Source organism: Lactuca serriola, chromosome 8 (assembly GCF_051521515.1).
Source record: "Lactuca serriola cultivar US96UC23 chromosome 8, Lser_US96UC23_V15, whole genome shotgun sequence".
NCBI lineage: Eukaryota > Viridiplantae > Streptophyta > Magnoliopsida > Asterales > Asteraceae > Lactuca > Lactuca serriola.
In genome coordinates, this window is record NC_136415.1 from 134,392,818 (window position 1) to 134,398,599 (window position 5,782).

The following is a 5,782-nucleotide window of genomic DNA, read 5'->3' on the forward strand; positions in this document are numbered from 1 at the left end:
ACATAATACTCAAATAATACACTCTTATTATTTCAAAACGGGTTACAAAGGTTAACCTAGACTATTACATTGCTAAAAATGGCAAGCCCGGAAACACAGGCATTACATGAGGGTTCATCAGGGTTGTATCCTTCAGATGTTCAGTGAGCAATATCCGACTGATTTGGTTCCTATCCCTTTACATGGAAACAAGGTTATTGTGGGAGTTGCGATACATATCTTCTGTTAGCAGAATTTTCGTATAACAATAGTTATCACGCCAAAATTGATCGACCTCCTTTTGAGATGCTCTATGGGAGGAAATGCATGACCCCGATTTGTTGGGGTGAGGTTGGTCAGTGGGTTATGGGGAATACCGAGGTGGTACTCATGACCACTGAGTTGATCCAATAGGTTCGGAGCACGCTTCAGACAACTCAGAGTTGACAGAAAAGTTATGTCGAACGACGCCGATCAGATTTATAGTTCCAGGTGGGGGATATGGTTCTCCTAATGGTGTCACCTTGGAAATGTCTCATCCGATTCAGGAAGAGGGGCAAGCTGCATCCCAGGTATATCGGTCCTTTCAGGGTTTTGGCCCGGGTGGGCTGTGTTGCATATCGTTTGGATCTTCTAGATGACCTCAGTCAGATTCATAGCACGTTCTGTGTCTCTTATCTGTGGAAGTTCTTAGTGGATGATTCCGTAGTTGTACCATTGGAGGATATTCAGGTGGATGACCGCCTGAATTATATTGATAGACTGGTGGTGATTCTTGACCAGAATACGAAAACCTTGAGGAACAAGGTTATTGGGTTGGTGAAAGGGCAATGGCAGCATCACAAGGGTTCAGAGCGGACTTGGGAGCCGGGATATGAGATGACGGAGCACTATCCGGAATTATATGGAGCAACATACTTCAAGGATGAAGTCTGATTCAAGTGGGGAAGAACTGTACACGGGGCATACTAGGTGGTACACTCAACGTATTAGCCCGATGTAATCGCGAAACTCATCCACGTATGTTGGGCGTATGTGGAATATGCATGGCGTACGTGAGCATTTAGGAAACCCTAATTTGAGGGATTTCACCCTATATAAACCAAACGATTTCCTCATTTTGCCTTTTTTAACCAACCTCCACCCTTTGAAAACCCTAATTTGTTACATTGCATTGTGTGGTGCTCTTGTGCTCTTTTGTACATCTTGAGGTGGTAGATAAAGAAGATTAAAGACTCATCCTTTGGAGGGGAGCTAAGAGATCCAACTTTAGCACCTTAATTTCGTGGCTTTTAAGGTATAAAGTTCAAAGCTTGTCAACTCATTTCATTGATCTATTCCTTGGCTTTTTTTGGCTATTTTGGTCCCTTTTGGTTGGTTTTGTGAGCTAAGGCCGTTTTAGAAGCTAAACCTTGTAGATTTGGACGTTCTAAGGGCCCCTTAAGCATTAAAATGCAATCTTTGTGGTAATTATGGACTTATGCATGCGTTAAGTCATTTGTTATGCTCTTTTGAGCTGTAGGAGCCTTATTAAGCCATGCATACACGTAAAGTTGCCAATTTTACGTGATAAACAACCTTAAGAAAGTCGGATATGAGTGTTGGGTGAAGTCTTAATCAATTAAGAGTTGGATAATCGAAGTTGGCTAAGGTGGAGAGTTTGTTGGGCGTACAGGCTGGTACGATACACGTACAAGCCCCAAAGCGAGTACACTAAGCTTACGAGCTGAGTACGCCCTGCATACTCAACAATGGGCTTGAGGACTTTGGGCTTCTTGGTAATAGGCCCATATTGGACCTTATTAGTCTTGGGCTTTGTTGGGCCATCATAATTCTATTTTTTTGAGCTGATGTTTTTATTGGACTCCTTTGGTTGAAGTCCCATGAAGGGATTTATGCCAAATTTGGAAAATTGGGCCAAATTATGGGCTTTGGGTGATTATTTTAGAATTTAGGCTTTTTGGACACTTAGATTGGACCTTGGGCTTCAGAAAAATTAGGGAAAGGGTAAAAAGCTATTTTACCCTAATTTGGATGGTTGGTGTGAGCCAGGATCTGTAACACCCATAAAACTATAGTAAAATTTATAACTTTTTCAAGCATTTAAAAACCATTATTTATTTCAAAAAAATTTCAAAATAGTTGCATATCAGTGTATGCCAGAAATCAAAATCATAAAATGCAAGGAGGTACCTAATCAAGCCTTCGCCTTCCCGAGATCTTCTGAAGTACCTGAAACAAAATCCAAACTTGTAAGCCCGGAGCTTGGTGAGTTTCCCCAAAATACCAAGGCCATACAAACCATAACAATGTCATAACAAACAACATGCATATAAAGTTTACAGTATGACTCGACCGCCCTCACCTGGCCTTTAGTCTATCTGACCCACTCTCAAAGTCTTCAGTACGACTGGACCGCCCTCACCAGGCCTTCAGCCTATCTGGCCCACTCTCAGAACCTTCAGCATGTCTGGTCCTTCCTTCCGAGCCTTCATCCTGTCTGGACCTTTCTCCGGGCCTTCGGACTGACTAGTACGCCCTAATGGGTCTGTAGTCTATTCGGGTCGCCTTGGGTATGTTGGCCTAGTGCACAAAGCAGGACCGCTTCAACCCACCCCCAAACACACAATCAACACATAGATATCAAACGCTAGCTTGCATGTACAAACAGTCAGACAGATCTAACAGATCACCAATAATAGCATCATCCTATATACCAAGATACCGACCTAACAGGTCACTAAACATAGCATCATCCTATATACCAGGATACAGATCTAACAAATCACTAAGCATATCATCATGCGATAACTACGATATCAATCCAATAAGGGTCGGCATTGGTGTCTTCGACCCTGTCAGTATAGTGAGGAAACCCACCTCACAAGTAGTGTTGAATGATAACGCCAAACTCCCAAACACAACTCCAAACTCAGCCACCTACAATCACCATAGGACCAATTCTATCAAGACCCAAATTACCATAATACTCTTAGAAGTCAAACTTGGTCAACCCTTAGTCAAATTCAAAGTCAACGGTCAAGGTCAACAGTCCATGTTGACCCAACTCGTCGAGTTCCTTCAGCCATTTTCTCATTTAGATGCTTTTAAGCGAAACCATGTCTCCAAACTGTAGATCTAGCCTCCTAGGGTGTAGTTACCATGTAAAGTTGCAACCTTTACGTGCATGCAAGGCCTCAAGAGGCTAAAACACCCAAAACTAGTCTTAGGAAGAGGTTTAGGGTATGGAGAAGGGCCAAAGCTTGATAAAGTTGAGGAATTTATGTCCATGAGGGCCTAGAGGAGTCCAGATCTGAACTCCTCACTTTAAAACGTGCCCAATACCATAAATACCTTAAGAATAAGCTAGAAATGACCCTAAACTCTTGAATGAAGAGATATAACAAGAAAATGATCAAGTTAATGACTTTTTACCTTCAAATGAATGCCAAAACGAAGTGGGTCCTGGATCTACAAGCTCCTTCCCATTCCAAGCTTCTCAATCTTCTAGTCTCTTTAAGAAATGCACCAAACACACACTCTTTAGCCTCACACACACTCAAAATAGGATGCTAGCTCGATTAGGGCTTATTTATCGACGTGAAGGTGGTAAGGGAGGCCGGAGGGAGGACTTAAGGTCCTTTAAATAGGGTGAAAACCCTAAAAATTAGGGTTTTCATATCCAACTTTAACTTGTCGAGTAGGTCCAAAAATTTACGTGGGCTAACTAGTTTCTAAACGACGAGTTGGGGCCTCCAACTCATCAAGTAGGCTTCATTAATGGCATAAAATCCCTAAAATCTTACTCCTATAAATCGGGATTTACAGGATTCAATTATTAATTGGATGTTATTTTGTGATTGATAGCGCGACGATTTTAGCGGACCAGCACCCAGAGATTTATATGTAAGATTTAGCAGTTTGAGGTCAGTTTCCTCACTATGTTTTTAGCAGGTCGAAGGAAACAATGTCACTCCATGTTATTATGATAGGATGCTAGATGTCTGCGTGAATCTTGTATGTGTTATGTGCGGGTATGTATACCGAGCGAGGCTCGATGTCGGGCGAGAGAATTATATGCTATTTTATGTGATTATCGCATGGGGGTTCCAATTACATAATAGAGATTTACTGCGGCTTTGACCTCCTGAGGAACAATGACCATTGGAGTCCGAATTTCCTCCGCCCCCAAAGTCGAACAGTTGATCTCGAAATGACATGGTTGGTGACAGTGAACGCATATCTGATATTTCTTACAATCCTATACCGCATGCCCTCTCTCTCCACACTTGTAACACCTGAACTTATGATAAGCAAATTCGTGATTTCCCCCACACTTGCCACACACCTCCTGATTCCCCTGACTTCTAGTACCCAGGCCAACCGCCTCAGACTCCTTATTCTCTGCTGAAGGATCCCTCCTCCTATTTCCTAGTTATGGCCCCACAACCAGCACCCCTTTAGTAGTCATCCCAGTAGCAACATCCCTCACCATTTGCAAGGCTGCAATTTGCTCCTCGAGCATGGCGATTACCCTGGCAGAGATCCGATCCACGATACCAGACAATTTTTCTTGCAAGATCTGAGAAACCTCCACGGAGATCATCTCTCGCATCTAATCAATGGACAATACCGGCCAATCCTAGCCACTAGCTCCTGATCTTGTCCTGGATCCCGCCTCAAATCGTCTCGCCAACACCGTACTGTACATACACCAGGGAGATATCAGATAATTCACATCTCGTAACAGGGAACCAATTCCCAACGAAACCCTAGGGGTTGTGACTTCCTTACTACGCGTATGGGTCATGTGCTTCCATTAGTACGGGCCCATACTACCTTCCATACGTACCCATATTTGTCTCAAGGATCATCACAATACCCTAAAATTTATGCAAGCATAAGCGAGCGCTCAATCTTCACTCCCTAGAGGAAGGCTAAATATCTCCCAACTGGTCGGCTGACCCCACACAACTCATCCTACCACTAATGCCACACGATCCTCCATTAGTGCCAAATAACTATTGCTTGAATACAATCAAATGCCGCATGGCCTAAACAATCTTAGACTAATATACTTAATCCTACAATGGTTGGACTCAGACAAGAACTGCGCAACAGGACCAAATCCCTTATTCTAAGATTATTTAACCCATGTAGCATGTAACTTAGCGCATTCACACAATATTCAGTTCACACACGAAAGAGTCATACAACAATCAATCAAACACTCAACAAGTGATAAGGAAACATATAATCAGGAAATTCGATCATGTAATTCCTAAAGGTCTCTAGCCTATCACTAGCATACTGTTCTACCATATGACAATATCAAATAATAGTATGGTATTTTAGGGTCTACTTGTTGGGTTTTTAGCATTCTAACACTCCTAAGTGTACATGCAACCCTAAATACCTTAGATCTATGTTTTCTCTATTATACATGCAAATATGAACATCCAAGGTATTATCCTAATCTAGCATACAAAACAATGAATATAACAAGATGGAATACATACCTCTTTGATGTAGAATGTCTTCATGAAGCTTGAGTGCCTAGTGCCTCAAGTGTGACCCCTCAAATGGTTCACACAACACACAATACACTTGGAATAACTTGAGAGAAATCCACAACTCATGAAATCGGCTAGCCCTTCTTTTACACACACTAGTGGCCGATTTTAGTGAATAGTATGATGCTTATATATTGTGTTACAATTAGGGTTACACCATGTAAACCCTAATTGTCATGACCTTTCATTTCCATGACCCATGCATTATGTAACCTCCATGGAGCATCCTA